Below are 22,691 nucleotides of genomic sequence, written 5' to 3'. Positions count from 1 at the left end.
TAATATCTAGTATCACCTGAAATTCATAGTATCATTGATCACAAAAATTTTGTCAGTTATTTTAAATCCCGCAAGTTGTCTGGAGCCAAGTGATGACCACTTAGGCGAATAAGGAGTGTTTATGTCTGTAGTTGGGTTACGAGTATCATATGCTTTATATGACCTTTATTTTTTAAACAAACACCACAGACACAAAATATGTCACTTTTTTTTTATGTGAGCAATACCCATACATGTCTTCTTTACTTACCCATACTCTTTTACTCTGTGGAGCCTGTAGCTACCATGCAGTTTGCTGCCTGCATAGGGACCAGTGGATGGCATGTAGTTTGCATTAGGGTGTTAGTGAAATACCTATGTGACAGAAGCCTGGTATGTGAGTATGTATGTGAGATGTGATAGGTCTGTATGGGATGGGGACACGAGTTCTATTTCTGCAGGAGTCTGTCAGCCCCAAACAGAGCACAGCACTGCAAGGAGCATGTTGCCCTTAAGTTCGTTTTACTACATTTTGGGGCGACTGCTGATGCTCCCTAGAAATCATGGCAAGCCAAAAACCTGGAAGAAGAGGTAAAATTTGAAAAATTTCTGTACATATTTGAGGGAAGCAATGTTATATGTGGAAACTACGCCTGCTTCCTGGATTTAATTTTCAGGATTCTTGGTTATCTTACATACTGTCGCAGGAGAAGCATTGAACTTCTTTGATCTGGTGCCTTTAATGAACTGACCCTGGCAATGTTGTGTAAGCCTTGAGCAATGTGAAAGCATGTAAAAGCACTTGGAGGAGAAAGCAAAGGGCCTTTGAAAAGGGATCTTACAACTGCTGTGGGAAGTAGTGATTTTTCTGCAATCCCATTACTGCACAGGAAACAAGAAACGGCTGGGGCAAAGAGAATGTCAAGGCACTGCAGCCTGGTGCGTCTTTTCGTGGTGTAGACTGAGTGACGATACTTGCAGGGTAGGTAACAAGACACACTGCTGGCTCATTCGTGTTACCCCCCACCTCATATTCAGTTGTTTGCAGGTGCAATTCTTCCTTTAACCTGTATATATAACTCCATTAATTAGATTAAGGGCAAAACACCAATGTACACCCTGTCACCTACTCACAGTTTCTATTACCCCAGAGATCCGCCTTTACAAGTGACCTAGTGCAAAGATTGCTAACACGGTCTGTGCCACATCATACCCAGCTACACAGAAGGTGCACGCCTCTCATCCATACATGAACTCCATGGATACATGTGAAAAAACATTAGCAAGCTCTCCTCCACGAGGCCTGGGACAAAGGCTGATTTTTCCCTCATGCAACCATTCCTGTGGTCTCCACAGCTGTTACCTGACTATTTATGGAGGCAGTGTAGCATCTGTTATGTGTACAACTTGTCCTTTGATAAGTCTGGTAAATAGCAATGTGCCGACTTTTTCTGGCAGGAGTTTTCTCTTAAGGCATTTTTGGCTGTTGCTGAGGAACAGATCATTGTTAAAACTTAAATTTTGTACACTTAAGGCATGTTTTTAAGTGACAGAAAAGCAAACCAGTTCGCCTGCTCTCTGAGCCAAGAAAGACTCACTGAGCCATGCCCACCTCAAGAGACACAAGAACATTTGCCACTTAAACATATGTCTTCTTATGGGTCATGAAAACCCCGTTGGGTAGCAAAATGAAATTGATAAGTTCTTTGCTACAGAAGAGAACAAATCTTACGGCACTTCTAGTGCCACTGTCTCACTGACTGTTAACACCTGGCTGCCACCTCTGGGTGCTGGACTTCTCTCACCTTGTATGATAGCTTATGGTGTGCAAATCTAGGACTGTATCAGGAGGTGAGGATGTCCCTGATCTCGAAGTCACTTTGAGTGAGTGTGAATGGCAGCCCACAGAGGATGGCGACAGAGCACCTGGCTGTCAGGTTGCAAGGAAGCATCACTGTTCCTATACACCCTTGTTCCCCCGGCAAGCCTTGATGGTCTATTCACAACCACCCTGCGAGCACAAGAGGTGGTGATAGCATATGCATGTTCAAATGGGTTCACCGCACACAGAGAGGTACATGCTACACCAGAAGTGCTAGAGTGACGCATGAATGCAGTTGCTAGTAGAAAAGGGAGGAGAGCTATTATGGCCATTTTGAGAGAGGGCGGTAGGTGGATGCTACAGTAACATAGGCATTAGGAAACGTAAGCAGAGATGCCATGAACTAAAGAGGGTCAGAAAAGAAAGACAAAAAGGAAAAGCAAAGTTCTGTGTTAGTTCCTTACATGACATTATCATCCATTCATATAGGAATGGGGAAGGAGAAAATAACTAGCAGCCTACTGCATAAAGGGCCTCAAAGTTTTTTTTAAACATCTCTGGGTTAGTTTGCAGTATAAACAGCCAGCATAAAAAGTGGATGTGGTTTCAGTGAGCAGAGCTAATCCAAGTAAGAAAAGAACAATGTTTACTCAAATGCAGTGAGCACATGACTATGCAGATTCACAGGACAAAATTCCCAACGTCTTGAGAGCAGTGCTGAGAAACAGCACCGCTGCTTTGGTGTGACCCCAGGGAAAACCTTTTCTCCTAGCACAGCATAAAAAATACTGATTCAGGCATTGCACTGTTGGCCTGCAGGGAAGTGTGAAACTGATGCTGGCATCTCTCCTTTCCAAGATCCTCACATCCCCTGTGAGGCTGTCCGAGGTGCCATCTGCCCGTAGGAGTGCTACTGAGAAGTGCTTTGCACATCTGCAGCCCAGTGGTGCTGCTCCTCTCCTGCCGGGCACTGCCCACCTCCCTCCTCCCCCTCCTCCTTTTCCTACAGTCCCATGGGCTCATGCAAGCCATGTAGCAACTTTTTTCACTTATCTGTGACCTCTGGGTGCAGGGAATTAACCACAAACCAGTTGGTCACTCAAGAGCAAGCGTTTAAAAATAGAAAAGCCCAGACTTGGCACTGACTTGTCATGCTTGCTTCCACTCTTGCTTTTACTGACATAAAGCAGAAACAACTTTACAGAGGGGAAAGGTGCTACACCTTCTAAGAAATCAGAGCCTGCTTATATTGCTAGTGGGCTCTTTAGGACAAATCCAGTTTCCCTTCCTTTTGGCCAATATACTTTAATTATAGATTGGAGAGTGGGGAAGGGATGAACAGAAAAGTAGGGAAAGGATTATGATATCAGATCTATGTGGCAGGATTAGTAAGGGAAAGATAAGGCACCAGTGCCCATTTTGCTGAAGGGCCATTTTCTGTGCAGCGCTTGAGAAAGACACCTCTCGTGCTCTCTCCTCTTGCTTTACTGCCTCGTGCATGGCCCAACCCTTCAGAGTGATCCCAGAGTCAGCCCTTCGTGAAAGGTTATGCTCTTTATTTTTCCCCATCAGCAAAGCATAAAGGACAGGGCTTGCATATTTCTTTTCCCACTAGCTTCCTGCTCTCCCAGCATTGCATTCTGTGCTGCTGCTGGCAGGACATCGTGTTATTGCTACAGCAGACCAAATGCAAACTCTCCAACATTGTTGTTTATCACTTAACCATACTGAGTGCATTCAGCATTTGTGAAGGACCCTGAGAAATCACATTTACATTTATTAGTCTGCACTAATTTGGAAACAGTTTGGAGCTGAATTTACCTGTTGGCTTGTAGAGAGTTACACCACTCCTTTTTTACTCTGGTGAAGTCTTAAATAGGCTTTCACTGGGTCAATGCCAAAAACCCCTCCAGGCAAAACGCTGCGGCCAAGGGAGGAGGGTGGTGTGCTGGTGGTAGAGGCTGGGACGAGGGTGAGGAAGCTAAGTTAGGACAGTATCCTGATAGCTAGAGGACAGTAACAGTTCTTTCTAAGAGCAGCTTCTTATTCATTGGTACAAAGAGCTTATAAATAAACTCCCAACAGCAGCAATGCTTCCAGAGAGAAAACAGCTTTGCACCTCCCACACTAACTGATGACTAGGATGGCATCTAGTTATGAAACCCAGCTCGGCTTTTGCTCATCTAACACTCTGTTTATGTACAAACTGTCCTGTGTTGTTGCTTTCTCTTTAGAGCAAAAGGGGCTTTGGGCAGCTGAGGGAAACGACAGAAGGAATACTGTGAAAATTGCACAATTTACACCGTTGTTTGTCCCTTTACTTGAGATCCCTGTGAAAACAGTGTCTGCTGATGATCATGAAAGGAAGAAAATAAATCTTGGTTTCCCTTTCTGCAGGCACCCAAGGAAGCTGGTGCTTGTTTTGTAACATGCTCTCTGCAAAACAACCCTCTGCAATTACAGAAGGTACTGGCCACAAAAACTGTGCAGCTCGGGGTGCTGTGGCAGTAGGGCCATCGTTATTCACTTCCCAGTAATTGTTTCCAGTGCTGACTTCTCAGGCACAAAATGCATTGCAAGAGCCAGAATCCAGCTTACAAAGGACTGTCTCTGAGTATTTGTTTTCTGCTTTAAAGCCTTCTCAGTGTAGCACCCTGGCATTGTGCAGTAGGTGCTGAACCCACTGGGTAGAGTTGCATGCGTGATTACCATGTGCTGAGGAGCTGTTTGTAAACGGGGAGCTGTTTGTAAACGGGAATTTGGCAGTTAATCCCTCAATAGCTACAGTAACACCCTGTTGCAGTTCTGCGGTATTAACTGTAAAGCTGCCACTTTGCCCACTGTGAAGGTCTATTTAGCTTTGTATTGAACTGCACTTGTTTGCATGTGGTCCTTGTGCCCACCCAAGGCTTACCAAACCAGGTTGCTGGAGAGGGGAGGCACTAGTCCTCCTGGCTCACCCGTGCTTGAGGAAAACAGGCTGGAACAGCGTCAGGGAGGAAAGCAGAAGCGTTTTCAAGGAGCTTTGTGCAGGCAAAGATCTCTTACGCTTGAGTATACTCTTAATAGCTCTTGAGTGTACCAAATATACTCTAATCAAAAAAGAGGTACGAATTGTAAACTGACAGTTCAGCAAGTGTTCTCCAACAAATCTGGATAGGTGGTCAATCAACTTCTCAGGGCCTTACCAGTATAAAACTTTCGCCTGCACAAAAAGTGTTTTGCAAGGAATCTTCATTAGCTGTACTGTGACGTTCACTGGAGTGCAGGTGTGCAAGCTGATTTTATGACTGCACACACATGCATATTTACAGATATGACATTATTTAAAGATCGCCTGCAGGTATTTGCACATGTTGCAAAAAGGCACGAGTGTGCATGCAGTTATTCTCTTCAAATGCACATGTGGAAACCTTTTTGAAAATGTACTGCTACATGCAAATTGCACTAGGATTATGGGCCATACCCTGTTCTCAACTGTGGAGGAATAAATGCATGGTACTTCCTGCTGAGATCCACAGATTGTCCTGCAAAAAAGTCTAAGTACGTATCCTTTAGAATATGGCTTGCTTACTGCAAACTGTGTAGGTTTATAGGAACTTCTTTTCTTGGAAGCAGGTCATCTACTAATCCTGGAAATGGGCTGAGGGTACATGTGACTTGTGCTCCAAGAAGATGATAGGAGTACGACTTGTCATTTGGAAACTAGGGTCAGAATATATTTATATCTCCTTTTCTTTTATCTATCTCACTTAAAAGGGTTGAAAAACAAAGGAATGGCAACAACTGTCTCAAACGAGGTTTTGCATAGTAAGGTTGTATTTCTAGCTTTATGGTCTAATTACCACAGAAAGAAATGAAGTGGACCTTATTTCCCCTGTGAACAGCCTCATGAAAAAGCACTACAGTACTGACACTTAGGTTGATCTTGTTGCCTTATTAGCAACCACAGTGGGTCAAGGTAACCTTTTTGACAAAACACATTTTAAAAACATGTGGAGTGGCTGATCTCCTTCAGTGCAGTGACCTAGGACTGTATTTTCAAAAATGAACACAAAGTCCCATAAACAAGAAGAGCACATGCGAAAGGTCTGCCTTCATTTGCAGCCACTGCTCCCAGAGTTGCAAGTGCAAATCATTTACATGCACAAATGAAGGCTGCAAACAGGGATTTGACTATAGGAACACTTAATTGGCACATAAGACCATGGCTACTTTGGTGGGCAGTTCTCTGTAGAACTTAATTTCTGTGAATCAAACCATAAAATCTTGATAGAAGCTTTTCAGGGTGTGAGAACAGTATGACCTCAAACACTTCTCAGGGTTTTTAAGGTGTGCTGTGCACATACACATGTGCATGCGGGTCCTTGACCTTATTCCATGTTTTTAAAGAGAAATTGCAGAGCTGTGAGATATGGCTCCTCTCCTATATTGTCAGTATTTTTGCCCTTTGATCTCCACAGAGGTGTTGTACGATATATCTGTACAGCCGTAGCGTTGCATCCCTGGCAGCCAGCGCCTCTGTCAGAGCTCACAGGCTAAAATTTGCTCAGCGAAAGAGCAGCATAACCCTATGGCCATGTCTCCTCTTCGGAGAGAGGCTCTGTATGGACACCACCTGTGTGTGCTTTGACTTTGCCCTGCCTCTTGTGTTTGCTGGCATTTGAGAACCTGCTGTAGGGTCAGAGAGCAAAGCTGCTGTCATCGGAATCATGAACTCACCCGCAGTGAAGGACAGAGAGCCCCAAACTGGGAACACGGTGTCAGAGCCAGACTTTTATTTTTTCACTATTCTTCATGCCCCGTGAGTTTCCGCTGGCAATCAAAGTGTTTGCCCTTCAGGCCTTCCAATCGTGCTATTCAGGGAATTAATGTTGACATGAAATGATAAGATGGGGGAATGTGGGTACAAGGCTGTTACTAAATGGCCAGTTTAAGGAGCCTGCAGCTCCTGGCAGTGATGGTTTGAATCCCTGAGTTACTATGGGCAGCAATAAACATCCTGGTTTCACAACAGAGAGACGGAAAGACCTTCAGGGATCCCTCTCAAAAGTGCTTGAAACCAACCAAGCGGATTGCTGCAAACATGCAGTCAAAAAGTCTCCTGTGAAGACTGTGACAATTTCTGATTCTCCACTTGTTAAATTACCCAGGTTTCTGGAGCAGGTTTATCTCCCTTTGACAGCTAGATCCTTCCTTGCACAAACTGTGTTTCATGCAGAAAATGGCAGTCCGCATGTCTGGAGTGTTAGCTGTTTGCAGAGCAAGACTTATAACTGCTCTTTTGTTTTTTTCTCTCAGTTTTCTGTCAGGCTTTGCAAATGTTAAGTAGCACATTTCAAAACCACTAGGACAGGCGAATGCCACTGGTCTTGGCACAGGGCAAACCCTCTGCAGATCTGTGTATGAAAGCTTTGCTGTACTTTCCCACACTGCATCTGATTCTGGAATTAAACCTGCCTGTTTGCACAGGTATTTACACTTTTTAAATTACTGTGGTAACTGAGGATGAGCTGAATGATCAGCTGCTTCTGCCTAGATAACTAGAAAGGATTTTTTGTCTTTCCTTGGAAGAGGTACCATGGCTGTCAACAACTTTGTGCATGATCAGGTCTCTCAGTTCTCAGTTTATATTTGAGCATTAAGTCTCTCCATTGTCTGCTTCTACAGGTGAAGAATAATTGTGTTTCAAAGTGGAAGGTTAGAGCTGACCATCCCTCTATCTCTACAAATTTATCTAACTCAGAGATGTGCTTCATCGCTGGTGTCTGAGTTCAGACTTCACATGTTGTTTATGACTTATCCTGTCAGTGAGCCTCATTCAGCTGTGGTATCTTCAATGGCAAAACCAGTTTAAGTCCCTAACCTCACTGTTTTTGCCACTAGCCATGTCATGCCACATTCCAACAGCTCACTACCAGTTGTGCATCTGCAGCTACTTGGAAGTGAGCACTCTGCGCTGGAGGACTGGACTGATCTTCATTGGATCCATAAGAAGTTAAAGTAAAAACAGTTCAGCAGTGGCAAAAAGAAAAGGAATCAAATTAATTTCCATAATCACTTCCAATGCATTCTTTGTATGGAAAATAAAGTTGCACCCTGAATAAACTTAAGATTGTTTATTGTGATAATTTTAAATAAGGTATGAATAAAAAGTGCAGGTAAGATGAAAGAAAATAAGGTGCAAGTTCTACAGTGCAGAGAAGGAAAAGATGTTTGAAGAAGAAGGCCTAAGCAGTGTTCCTTTGAATATTGAGACCTTTTTCTGCATGCTGCGTTGCAGCTGTCACCTTTAATAACCCCACTGCTCCCAAAGAACATTTTGTGGAGAGTGAGTGGTCCGAAGAGTGCCTGATCACAGAGTGCTGGCTCCTTCTCCTTGTTTCCACCTCTGTAACTAAAAATACTCTCCCCAGTTTCCTAAAACTATTTTTCCATGGAAGCAATTGCTGTTGCTGTTTGATCAGCAATTACATGCATGACCATGAACTGGAAGGGAACATAGACCATAAAGACAAGGGGACATCAGCTTGTTAAAGGCAGAGTGCCTGGTCTGGGTGTCCTGCACTCACTTGGGACCACGCCAAGTTGCTCAGCCACATGCTTACTTCAGGTCATGGGAGTTTCTCTTCCAAAGCAGCAACTTTGAACTGCACAAAAGCATTGCAGATGACTTTGAGAAATCCAACCATAAAACGACACCTGCTTAAAAAAATTATGACTTCTGTTGGGACATGCAGCAACATCTTCTGGCTGACTTTCCCCAGAGTGTCAAGGGAATGACTGTCAAATTCAAACAGGTTTCTCCATCCAGCTGCCCCTGTGCCACATCTGGGGAAGGGGAACAGTGCGTACCTCTCCTGGCAGCTGTCAGTGCCCCAAGCCAGCAGCCCCAATTGCCAGAACCATTACTTCACAAGCTCTGGGAGTTGAAGTAATGGCAAAACTGGAAGAAGAAAGCTACTTTTTCACCAACTCAATTCAGAAAAAAAACACTGCTCTGTGAGGCTTTCCAAGGCTGCTTCTTAAGCAGAACTCTTGTCCGTGCTGCCCTCCTGCTCCCCAGGAGGAGAGGGAGCTGAGGGGGCTGGGTGGTGGGGGCTGCTGGGGAGCCGCAGAGGTCGGTTTTCTGGGGGATGACGCATGCCACAGCACCTGGTAGCCTGCAAGGCTGGACTTTCGCCTGTGTCTTAGCCACTCCTCTCAGGTACGAGTTCAAGCACATAAAGGAAAAGAAAAACTTTGGTTAGTGTAAGATAGGGAATTTCCTCTGAAGCCAGTAAAGCCAGTCACTTTTAAAAATCCAGTGAGGAGTTACATGCATCAGTTAGGTGCCTAACCGTGTCTAATAATCTGACTCCAAAACACCACCTCCTGCATAGCTACCAGGTTTCTGCAGTCATTCATCCCTGTTGAGAAGGATGCGATGCGTGCATAGACCGGCATGACCACGAGCAGGAAAAGGGAGTGTGCTTTCCACACCATCCTGATGCCCTCGGCATTTCTGCTCGGCAGAGTTCTGGGGTGCCTGAGAAAGCGCCGCAGGGAGGGCGAGGCAGGAAGGGAAAAAGGGAAGCCTTTTTTGTTTTGTTTTTTGGTTTTTTGTTTGCTTTTGCTGGTAGGGGCAGCAGTCCCCATCCACCTGTTGTTTCTCTGGCGGGGCGCAGGCTGCGGTGGGGGTGCGGGGGGGGTGCGGTGGGGGTGCGGTGGGGGTGCGGGGGAGCCGCCGCCAGCTGCCAGCCCCGACTCTGCCCAGCAACCCGGCCACGCTCCATCTGCCGCTCCCGTAATGAGCCGAGCCGGCCTCTGGCACAAGCCAGCTCTCGTTCCCCTATTCACCCGCATCTCCCTTTCAGCGTCCTATTGTTCTTCCCTAATGGCCTTACAATAGCCCTGCCTGTTGCCTTTACAGCCGCTGTGAGGCCAACCGGGGAAAGTCTTAATCTCTGCTTCAAATTAAAGGGACTCCTCTGAATTAATAATGTTGCCAGGAATGCACTGCCTGATACGAGGGGATGTATAGCACTCTTCAGCCCTCAGCAGCTGTGATTAGCTGGGGCTTGAAGTGTCCTGTCACAATATTTCATCCCTCTCCCCCGCTGCCCCCTCCCCGTCAGCAGGGTTGCCACATGGCCCGTCTTGTGCTGCCTTTTCAAGCCCTGTGCCAATCATGCGGCAAAGATGCCCCAGATAGGGTGACAGATGGGGCCGGGGTAGTTTAAGGCTAGTCTGGGGCCTGGGGCACTCGCTGATAGCTCAGCGAGTTCACCACTGATTACTATACGGAGGAGCAAGGCCGGAGAAGGACCTCCCGGCTGGGGTCCGCCGCAGCGGGCAGGGGAGCCCACCAGTACCCCAGCCCTGCGCGCAGCGGGGATGCCGACCGCTTCGCAGTTGGACGTGCTTTGCTTTCCCCCCCCTGACCTGAAGGGCTGGCTAAAAGCTGTGGGAAGGGAATCTGCTTCATGTCACAAAGAGGAACCCCTGACAGCGAACCTCAGAGGTGCTGTGAAGAACAGCCTCTCCAGTGGGGCTCCAGCTTTGCTCTGGTGCGCTTGGTCGGTTTGCAGATAGGCCAGGAAAAACACATCCTTGTTACAGGGTCAGGGTGTCCCCAGGCCTAAGCAGTGATAGGATGCTTCTAGCAATGAAGATAAAGGCAGTGCCTGCCTGACAACCTCCTTCCAGCCAGAGCATTTTTCTTTCCAGTAATAGGAGAGACAGCTACAAGTGAAAGAAGAGAATAGCTCTGTGCTTCGCTTGGCAACCTTCCAACATGAGGACAGAAAGATCACTACCAAATTTATTTCAGATAGGTTAATCAAGGCATTCTGTTGAGAGGCAGCACATCAGAAAATGGAAATCTTCTAAACTAGGCAATTCCAAAGTCTGTGTCGGAGAATGCCTGAAAAAGAGAAACCCTGCAATGTCCCCTCCCATGGTGGTGGCATTGCAGCTAGCGCTAACCCTGCGCAAGGTCCAGTTCTGTCCTTGGTGCAAAACTGAGCTCCTCTGCAGCCTGCCAGTCGCTGCTTAGGACACCACCAGGGCCCAGCCACCCTGTCTCTCCCCAGTGTCCCCTTGCCGATCACATGCATGATAAATTTTCCTCCCTGAGCAATGTGAGAGAGACAAATCCTTCTGGCTGCCCCATTTTTTGTGTTTGTCCAGCTGCTCAGTGTTAGAGGCCACAGCTTCCACATGGGCCGCTAAGAAGTCTCCTGCCTTTGCTGGATACCTGGACTGCTTTGTCAAAGGCTGCTGCTGCTGCTACCAGGAGGAATAACAAATCACCAAATGATAGCATCTCGTCATACTTCTGCATGCTGTTCCCCCTCCATAAATCTCACAGAACTCTGCACTAAAAATGCAGACTTCCTGGCCCAATTTGCACATGGAGAAAGTGAGTCAAGGGCCAGCAGAACCAGCAATGAAAGGGCAGGTCTTAGCCACTCTTGAGGCACATGCTTGCTAAACCCTTATGAGTATTAAAGTTTTATCCATTTTCTTTCTACCTGATGCCTACTGTTTTTATTTTGAGACACCTGTTTTTCACTGCATGTTGCTTCCTGTCCCCTTGGTGGCTCTGCATGGGGTAAGTCAGGATGGCATTTGTATTTGCCTAACTGATAGCAAAACACATCCCTTTGTGATTTCTCTGAGTACTTTAGGAAAACTCTGACTGCATCCACACGATTATTTCTGACATCCCCCACCCAAAGCAAGCTACCATTTATCGAAGATGCCGGTTCACCACTACAAGGTTATCAGGATCCTGGAGGTGTCTGTATGTGTGTAGGTCTCTGCGATGTGGCATCTCCTTTGTTGGTTAAATCCATTGCTTTCTACAGATTTGCTAATCTTGAAAGCACTGACAGGCTGCTGTGTCAGATCCACACACAGCCCAGGCACGTGGCCTCTGTCCAGCATGCAAATGCGTGGAAATGTTTTTGCCCTCTGGCCAGGAGTGCTGTATCAAGCAGCCTGACACCCACAGTGCGCTCAGCAGGTGCTAAGCACGGGGCAGGTGTACCATATGCCATATGGTCCACTTAGTGTAGTCTATCTTTTAAGTCCTCTAAATTACCGGCCAGGTGAGATAAAGCAAGTAAAAGCACGTGTAGGGAGCAAGCTGGGGAATATCCACCAATAACACAGAAGTTGTTCTTTATCATGTAAAATGACTGAGAGCGGTGAAGTAAACCCAGAATTGTCTGCTTGGCTGCAAAAAGATTAGGGCAGGGACAGGTTTGGGAGGGAGGCTTGTTTGTTCCATTGCTTAGAGAGGAAACTGCAACAGACCTCTGCAAAAGCAACAGATGAGACAGTCACTTTTTAAATGCTTAGTCTTTGGGAACCAGTGCATGTAGAAATCAATCAAATTCCCATTTAATGATTAGCCAGAAGGCTGGTGAGAAGAGTGCATGCATACTTTAAAATAATGTACATGGGAAAAGGAAATGAAACAGTTTTAAATGTATAAGGTTTTTACATATCCTCACCACAAGACATGAGTTTGCAAAGAGAATTTCCTTAAGAAACTCCTCTGTGTTCTGCCAGGCACTAATGTGGAGCAAAGAGGTATGGTTTTTGTACAGTTACATGTACCATGGTACATGAGAAAAGGCAAGTCCATTTACATGACTAATTGGGGTCTGTAGCTATTATGTTTGCAAGCTCACTTGCGGCAACTGCACTGGTGAATGACTGTGGTAGTGTGCAATTTATCATTTGTGTGCACACTTGTCACTGTTGCAGGTGCAAATTTGGCATGCAAATGTGTGTACGTTTGTGCAGATGCAATTATGTCTCGCATTTTTCTGGTCCTAAATAACCACCTTTTTCTTCATCTTGATGTGAAGCAATTGTCCCTTGCACATTAATGTAGCGAGCTCACCGGCCCAGCCGCGTGTACTCATGCCCATCCCCGCTTTACTTTAAAATGCCATCCCCCCTCACCACCCAGGGAAAAAGGTAAAAGCGTGATGTATAGGTCTTTTCTCCCACTCCAGATTGTTTACGCTGCTCTCCCTCCAGGACAAAACTTTCAAACAACTGGTGTGTAAAAGAGGAGAATGTGCGAACCACGCGCCAGGCTACTGGAGGCATGTCCTTTTCATACCCAGTAATTTTGCAGGGGATTGTTTCAGTAGCGAAGGTATAATGTAGCTATCCGGGGAGTCCTGCCCTTTGAAGCCAAGCGTTTTGTTCTGAAATCAGCCAAAGTTCAAGCTCATACGTGTGCGGAGCTGCAGCGGGGGAAGGCAGGGGTGGGTTTTCCGACAATGCCGCATTTCAGAGCACGTGCTGCCAACTGTTGCCAAAGGCACATATATGTAGATATTACTTCTCTTCGGCCCCGGCGCTGCTTTCCTCATTGTTTGGTGTGGGCAGGCGGCAGGCCCCAGCTGACAGCTGTGCATTGCGTGTATCACTAACAGCTGCCTTTTCCTGGGGGGAAATTAAAAGATTAGGGGGATGTGGGCACGTGCTGGCTTCTGGAGACAGAGACAATGCTTGATTTAGGGTGGAACTTGTCCGCAGCGGCCGACAAAGGAGGTAGGCTGGAGGGAGGCGAAGGGTCAGAGGGGCTCTTGCTTTGGGGGAGACAAAAGGAGGGAGGAAGGAGAGGAGGAGGAGGAGAAGTGAAAAGCGTCTGCGGCAGGGCTCTGAAAAGGCCGCCTCGGTCCAGCAACAGCTGCTCCCGCACAAGAAATTTGAGATGGTCCTTTCACAAACACAACGGCTGGCAGAAGAATAGGGAGGCCACACTTCACCAAAAATGAATCGTTTGCAATTGAAAAGGGGGACTGAGAGCTCCTAGTGTTTTTAAAGGTCTGCACCTAGAGGACTAAGAAATGATTAGTCAAAGTACATCACAGGACAGGAGAAAAGTGTGCCGCAGACCAGAGGGGGAAGTAAATCCCTGTGCTGCTCTTAAAAGTTTATGCAACAGCTATTCTCCACAATAAGCAACACAGAAGAAAGCATCCACATATGTATGCGTGTATGTATGTATCTACTGTGGTGTTTTGCCAGGCTGCTGGCCTCAAGCTGAAATCTAGTTTGTTGGTACAGTTGGAGCAGTTTGTTTGAAATTACGATGAGTTGCACCTGCTTGAGAAATGACAAGACTGCTCACATCAGAAGGCAGCAGAGCCGTGCTGAGCATGCTGGGGATCTGCCTCCCTGTGATATCACTACCCCAGATACTGCTTGTGAAAATCCCTGCCAGGGAGGGCTACTCAAACATTTTATTAATACTTCTGTCTTGGGGAAAAAAAAAAAAAAAGTCACACAGGGAGTGGAGATGAGTTCACACAGGAAAGGCCTGTTAGAGCATCACCCCTCTTCCTTCCCAAGGTCAAGGTATAGACACTCTGTGTTAGATATTAACATTAATAAATGAGAAATAAATATGAGTGTAATCCTTTTCTAGAAGGTCCCAGCTAGTCAGTAAAAACTGGTGGATATCCATACAGTGAGGTTTACCGTCACCCTCCTCCCCCCGTGCTGCTTTTGGGGACGTCGGTACTTGAATGCCACTTTGAAATCTGCAAGTATATGTTTACTGAATTTTTGGGGACTGTGGTGCAGATCTTCTTTTAAGGTAAATCCCTGCAGTGACACTAAAGCTTTCCGCAACAAAGTCAGCAGGGTTTGCACAATTCAGTCACAAAACTGTTATGGGGTTGACTTCATGATGCATCATGTTATGGTCAAAGAAGAAAGTAGCTGAAGCAGATTATGCGGTGTATGAGAGAGGGGAATTTGAAGAATGTAGGACAAACAGCAAAAGGACAAAAATGGTAGGGAATTTGTAAGTGCTTTATACTCTTAAGATGACTTTGCAAATTAACAAAAGCAGTAGGAAAAGAGACAATGTAGAAGTGGCTGACAATGGCCCCTTTAGTCATTGACACGACTTCAGGTAGCTGAGGTAATTTACTTGAAGAATTCTGTAGCATTTTGAGTACAAAAGAGTGGCTGAACTGGGGCAGAATCCCAGTTCGTGGCCCATGTTCATGGGCTGGTTGCTGATAGGGGCAGCTCCTTGGCTCTGGGTTGTGCCATGCACAGAGGAAGGTTTGGCTCACTGAACAGCCTACCCTGCTCCAACAGTCATTTTCTGTCCTTTTTGGGGAGGAGGATACTGGGCGAGATGCAGACTGGTTTGAACTGGTTGGATCACACTGATAGAAAATGCCCCTTTTAATAGTGGATGTTGGATTATCATCAGTGTGGTATAGTGTGACATGCTCAAGGCAGACTTCTTTGTAGTTACCATTTAGAACAGGATTCCGGTCCTGCCTGGAATGTATAGAAAGTACTGGCATAGGGGTAAGAATCCTGTATATCACTTTGAAAAATCCTATGTATCAGGATAAAAATGTCTTTTTATGTTCATGGGATTACTGGCACCTTTTTTCTTATTAAATAGAAGCATTAGTTTTATTTACAGCATACACTCAGGCTGCTGTAGTTGCATTTTAGACTTTTTCCAGTTTTCTGTGAAAAGATTCAATATAAGTCAACTCAATAAAAACATGTACATTTCTTTTCACTAGGTTTACGCCATTTTTTTCTGAATGATTTTGAACTTGTCCAAAGGTGAAAAGTTGGATTGGTGCTAAAATATCAGAGAAACTGCATTGTACCTAAGCAGTATGCTCTTCTACCCAGAAAACGAGGACAGAAGTTTGGGTGGGAAGACGACATGGGACCTTGTCTGAAAAATGTAATATAAATCACAGACAAAATGTGCTAAGGATGAAAAAATGATGCACTGGGAAATGCTGTTAATGTAAGGATATACATTTTGATCTTGTTGGAACTAGAGATGCAAGAATGTCCTTTGATAATTATATAGCACAAGCTTCTCTTTGGCCAAAATATTACAGCTGGTGAGACACCAGTGATGGTAGTGGAAACAATCCAATGTAAAACAGGTGTAAAATGATAGTCTGAGCCATAGTCACTGTGCAGTAAAACTTGAATCAGTCTTGGGCATACAACACAGGTGTCAAATTAATCCTTGATAGTTTGCCAAAATCACAAGCATGTCATATGGAATAAGGGGGCACAATCTACAGTTTCAAATGAGAAAAAAGTAGTTAAAGTAGTTTCAATAGTTCAAGAAATTACAAGGTTAATCTTTGTGATGTTAACATAGGAAAATACTGAGCTTACTGGTTGTCTCAGTGTCCTGTCTAGCCAGCAAGGGCTGAGGCTGTACTGTGCTCTCCCTGGTGTTTACACAATGTTTATGTGCTAGCCCGTTCAAAGTACAGACAGGCAACTTCTCAAAAGCTTGAAGTAGTGGCCAGTCTTCTGCAAAGCATTAGGAAGAGCAAAAAGACCTGCATAAGCACCACAAGCTACAGACAGGACAGAGGACGGAGTATATGGTGCCTTGTGAAAACGGTCTGATTTAGTGGTGAATGTCAAAAAATGCAGTTCACCTAGCGGCTTGTTCTGATCGGAAGAGGGATTCCTGTCTGGCACCTTGTGTCCCAGCCACATCAGCTCTATTTGGTCACAAGCAAAAGAAAAACCTAAGTGAAGAATTTGCTGAGGATAGCATGGCGAATAACAAACATTCCTAGCATTTATGAGGACTCTCTCTTGCCATTTAGAGGGGAAGAAGGAGTAATAGAACTGGTTCTAAACAAGAAGAGTAATTGGTGCCAGTTCATAAGGCAGCATCTTTTCACTGCTCACTTACTGGATTTTATGACACAATATCATTTATACTGCACAATTTGAAACTGTTCCCTTTGTACAATGTGGAAGGGCATTAAATGCAAGCCCAAAGCCAAAATCTTCAGAACAATTTGTTTTTGAAATGGGTACCAGGTGGATCACTGTGCTTACCAGCTGTCTGTATACAATGGATCAAGTTACATCCTCAGTACCAGCATCTTGTATTCATCAGGGAAAGAAGGTGAGAGGTGAAAAATAGAGACTAATTCATCAGTGCTTTAGAATGACTGACTATTAAGTGTTCTTTTTAGAAGAACAGTGTCCAAGATGAGAGTTTTCCAGTTGGGGACTGGAACCGCTACACACATTGTGCAGCTAGGTTTTGTGGCTCATCTCCAGAAGTGTGTTCAGCTACTTAACTCTCTTTGAAATATGAGTCTTAAGTCCCTAGATCACTTCTTTGCTTTGTTCCCAGGGCTGACCATCATCCTGTGATGATCTGCAACAGAACCTCTGTTCTAGTATCTTCAAATGTACTGTTGAATCCTTAACTTTTATTTTTCCATCTTTAATGATACTCACACACTCCGTGCATATCAGCTTCAGATTAAAAGAGTCTGAGGTGAAAACTGCAATCACCATACAATTTTTCCTCCATATGCTAGTATGTGAAAAAGGTAGGGAAGGCTTTGTTTACTGTGAAGTTAATTTTCCTGTGGACTAGGTTTACTCATTACTAGATGACGTTACTGCATTGCTGCTACAAAAAGCCAAAGTCCTGGTAATTAAGAGCAGACAGTTCTTCACAATGCGCTGCACAGACAGCAGCAATTCATCAGTGACATTTGCAAATTGTGGCACTGTGTGCTCCTTGCACAAAAGGCACAGCTGCCTGCAGATAACATCAGTTCAACAGCGATGGGCTCCCATTTGTTTTCTCTCTGCCTCTTGCTGTCTCATTTGGGGAGCAGGTGAATATCAGCTGGCTCAATCTGCTTGACCTCCGGGGCTGGTCTTCTGGGAGGCACAGCTCACTGGGCTGAGCAGCAATGCACTTGTTTGCCTTGCTGATTTGGGCAAGCTTAGCCCAAAGGGTATTGCTCCTCACCTACATTTTAGCTCTAAGCTCTGGAGAGCTGTGGGAAAATAATTACACACACATGTACAGACCTTTCAGGGAGTGCCATTGATTCACATTATTCATGCCTGCAAATGTTTGCAGCCCTAGGCTGAGTGTTCCTTAGGGCTAGGGCCGTGAACACTATACCCTTCAATGGTGGCTACCAAGGCATGGAGAATTACTTCATGGGTGGTCTTCCCTGGCTTTTGCATCTTAATAGAAGTCACATAATGTGACAATATGTGCATCATTATGTGGACTTCCCCTGGAACTGTGTGGGTAGTTATGGTGGCCACATCTGCGAAGATCCTTGCATGCTACCTTTGTTCTTTCCAGTTTGAGGGTAACATGGACAGTCAGAAAGGAGGACTATGGTAGGATTGCAAGTTGCAACGTGTGTACTATTGGCAGTGAAAATTATTCTGTTCTCCAGCTGGATTTATACATGTTTGGGATAGCATGTTGTATAGCAGGGGTTGTCCACATGACAGAGCAGTGAATGTTCAAAGCAATCTGTGCAGAACAGGAAGTCCAAACCTTACAGCAAATCTAGCCTGGTGCTACATTGCCCAGCATAGGCAACAGCAAAGAGTGCAGTTCCCTCCCCATTCCCCCATTGTTCCACAGGGAGAGAACAGACAGTGAGTGGGGACGCTGGGAGCAGGTGAGCACATTCCTGCCATGCTGAGTCTACTGGATGCCAAGAAGATGTACGTTACTTGACATCAAATGTTACTGCACATTTTAACACTGGTAGCTTCTTTCTTTCAATGTCTGGAAGCCAGAGTTTAGTCTGAGGCCAGAGTAAACCAGCCCTGAGGGCACGATGCTGCCTACCAGAGATGGGTACCCCCAGGACAGCAGAGGGCACAGGGTGAGGGCTGGCATATGACAGCCCCAGTCCCGCAGTTGCCTGCCAGACCACTACCATGCTGTTGCAGTGCATGCCTATAAACTGCAAACTTAGTCAAGCGCTTTTGATTGTGCAGTACACTATCCTGTGCTTTGAACACACACTGTCAGTAATACTTCATCAGTGACTCCAGAGGAGCTCTGGTGACTCAGTTTCAGTGGAAGTTAGCTAACTAACTGTTGTAACTGTGATAAGCATCATTATATGTGTAGTATCTGCTTGAACTTGCCACAGGTAGAGCTGCCCACCTCTACTCAATCATGGATAGGGAAAAAAAACTCTTGGAGAGGCAACACAGTGAACAGCACTCAGCCTGTAAGAAACAAATGCCAGTTATAACATATGCATGGCTACTGTGCGTGGAAGTGATAAATCATTCTGGGTGAGGCATGCATTGAGCTTTGTGCGAGTTTTCCCACAAAAAATCACAATTACTAGACGATCATGGAAAAAAAAAAGCCTATATTCAATACCAAGGTCTAAAGAACTAAGTTTTCTACTTCTGGATCATGTAGCATAGGTTTATATGTCTTATGGCAACATCAGAATAACCTCTGGGCACTCTGCCTTTCAGTACAGGAAAAAAGCAGGCACTGGATTGCCTTATTTCTTTGTTCCCAAATATAGCAAACGCATGTTGCTTGATGGCACTGGCTTTGTGTTGGCAGCTATTCTCTGTGACATTTGTGACATGCTTTTGTTAAAGAACTGAAAGCGTCCAAACACTGTCTTGAAATTCCTCACATTTTCAACGAGGAGAGGTAACTCCTTTGAGTAGTTGCGGGCATGAATTATTTCTGAGCTCTGGAGACACTCTAGATGGGAGGAAAACCATGCTTTTCAGCTGGGAGAAGTACCATTGGAGTAAGAAAATAGGTTTCTTGGTAGTTATCCTAGTCTCAGACCTCCCATCGCATACTTAGGCTGAGCCACTGTCTGGGGATGTCCCTGATAGCATGGTTCACAGCATGAACTTAAAGACACCTTGGGGATGCCCCTGACAGCATGGTGAACCGAAAGACACCTCAATTTTGTCAGTGTGAGGAGGAACTCCCAGGCTGTAACGGGAAATGATCAGCCCACAAGGCCAATCCTGGAGATAGTATTTAAAGACAGCTCTAGAAACTCAAAAGACAATAGAAGGATGCATGGGAGAATGTCACCTTGCAAGAAGTCTTATCCATGGCAATCCCTGTAAATAAGATGCTTATTGTTTAATAGAAGTTAGTTACAATTAATATTTGAATCTTAATGTTGAAAAATACAGTAGCTTAGCTTAAAGAGTAGCACTGATACATATGATAGTCCATATGCATCCATTTAGAGCTGTGTGTTTTTATTTCAGCCTAAACTGAGCCAGATTTTAGTTTCTTGTAAGAATAAATACATTTTTCTAGTAGTGCCTAACCTCCTGTCCCTATATATATAGTGATAGAAGTATTGTACCCTGGGCTTACTGTATTACAGCAAGCTAATGTGGTAGCTCAGTGAAACTGATTTGAAAAATTAATAGTCTTTGGTGACAGAATTCTAATTGTGACTCAGATAAAAAGTTTTCCCTCAGGTGTGTTTACCAGAACCTTTAGGAAATTTGTGCATCCAAATTTTACTGTGACATTTACATATATAAAAAGTTGTATGTGAGACACACCACAGGGCTGCATGGCTGGGGTTTTGAATAAGGGAGTTTAAGAGGAGGTAGGACAAAAGCAGTTTACAGTTTTGATAAACACCTGTGTAATCTACAGCTCTCAATATGGATCAAATGTACTGGGAAACAGCAAACTGGTTTTCATCACTCCCTTGTGCTGGAGGAAGGCACTTGGTGTGGCATGCATCTTGTGTGTCCTGTAAAATGCATTGGGATCTTTTCTCTTGTGAGTCTGAACAACGTGAGGCCTTGGGTGAACTGTGTGCCCTGCAGCTGGTGACTGAGTTAGCTCCACATACAGCTGCTGGAAAATCCTAATTTGTATACTGAGTTAAATCTGAATCCTTGGGTGAGCCTGAGCACTTGGCATGGGCTCAAGGGACTTCCCATGGGAAGGGACAAACCCCTGCCAAGCTGGGGGCTTGCCCAGGATTTTCTAACGTTGTTTTTTGTGAGTGCATGTCGTAATAAATACAGGCACATGTGCATATCCTGATCTGCCCTCCCTTCTGCCCCGGGGCAATTTCAATGCTTTTTAGAGGGAAATATTGACAACGTCTTTGTAAGCATCAAAATTAAGGGGTTTCCTCCTGCAAGCTTGCTCTCATTTCTTCTGAAACCGGGATAAAGAAGAAAAAAAAAAAAAAGCTAGTACAGAGGTCTCCCAACCTGTGCAACGCTTGGAATGAACTTTCTCTCCTTGGTGGTTTTGTCAGAGGCAAGAAATTCTGTCTGATTGTCCCAGCCCTGCTGCAATGTTGTTTTTTGCTGCTTGTCTTTTTTTTTGCCCTGCAGAAGCTTAAGCACAACTAGGAGAAACTGTACATTACAGCATGAATTGAGGGGTAAGTGAAGGAGACGAAAAGGGAAGATGGGGTAAGTGCAGAAGAAAAGACACAAACTGGCCTGGGCAGTTTGGGCCCGCCACTGGTCAACCCGCCATTTGCAGTGACCAAGCATGTTGGCCACATTTCACATTTTATGGGTCAGCAACAGTTTTGTCCCTTCCCTGTTCTCGCAAGTCACCCTGGTGCAGTTGGACTCTAAATGCTAGCTTTTTTGTTCCTAATGTTACTGACGTAGGTATGCATGCAGACAGAGAGTACGTGTATTTAGTGAGGTTGTGCCTGCAGCTGAGCAGAGGAAGTAAGGACGAAGGTCTTGTGGCTACGGCACTCGACAGACACTCGCGAGAGCCCCGCTCTGCTGCCGCTCGACCTTACATGCCGTGCTGCCTCCCTGGCTCCGATTCAGCAGAGCTCTTACAAACGCCCTTTGCCTGCAGTGCATGCTGGCTTGTACCTCTGCTCTGCAGAAATGCTTCAGCCTGCTGCTGGGTTTAGCCTAATGAGAATTACAGTTAATGAGGCCGGAGCACCTGCTGGGCGAGCCGCCTTGCTGCCCTGGGGCTGTGGTGGCAGTCCCAGCTAGATCATGGGAGGAAGGAAGGGTAACACAGGCTGTTGTGAGGATGGGGGGTGCATACCCTGAGGCACTGTCTTGATGCCTGTATACACCCTGGAGGAGTGGAAGAACAGAAGCTCTGGAAAAACAGTGATGGTGGGGAAGGGAGATTGCATCCATACGCTTGGTAAAGTGCTTGGGGAATGCCAGGTACAGAAGCTGCAACATTATCTGAATACAACCACATAAATACATTATGCCTTAAAAACAACATGAGCAATGATTTATCATTAATTACCATTACAGACCACTTAGCCAGCTTAGCTTCAGTGTTGGCAATCTTTGTTTTAAGAATCTATGACTGTACCCATCTGGGAATTCCCTCTTTTCTCCAGAGCTGTACCGACATTTCCTTTAGCAGCTCAGTATGCCCCTCCTTCAGTTTCTCCATGTACTTTTCCATGAACTTGAAAGTCTTGCTTGGTGATAGCTCTGTCTGGTTGAGCAAGGTAGCTCTCCAGAGCCTCAGGCCTTGCAATGGCAGAGATTTGCAGTTTGTTGGGTGGTGCTTTCTATGATGAGTTGCATTAGCTGCTTTTGTAGCGTGCCTCACCCTGACTAGTCCAGTGGGGATGGTCAAGGCTGGAGGCCTCGACCAGCAGCTTCCGACAGTACAGCACTTTCTGTGTTACTCAGGACACACATGATATCACATTAATTTGTGCACATCAGAAATTGCAGCCTGGGCTCTCACTAGGCAATGAGTGCAAGCCTGCCCCATTACTGGAGGTCAGCATACTGATATTTCTGTTCCCAATTAGTTTCTACAACTGGAAGATCTGCTGTTTTTTACCTCAGTTGTAGCCCTCTCTAAACATGAGTAATACCAGTTCTCACCAGGCTGTGCTGGGATTTCCAGATTAATGTTAATGCTTTTCTCAGGGGGTGCCGTTTTCCAGGGTGGGTGGGGGAAGACCTCTTAGTGCAGAGTTTTTCTTAGTCACTTTCAGGAGACAGAATTGAAACTAGGTGAAGGTTCATTCATCAAAACCCCATGGTTGGAGTTCCTCTCTTGCGGTGTCAATGCAGGTGAGTCATC

The sequence above is a fragment of the Harpia harpyja genome, chromosome Z (genome assembly GCF_026419915.1).
Source record: "Harpia harpyja isolate bHarHar1 chromosome Z, bHarHar1 primary haplotype, whole genome shotgun sequence".
Taxonomy (NCBI): domain Eukaryota; kingdom Metazoa; phylum Chordata; class Aves; order Accipitriformes; family Accipitridae; genus Harpia; species Harpia harpyja.
This window is presented reverse-complemented; position numbering follows the sequence as displayed.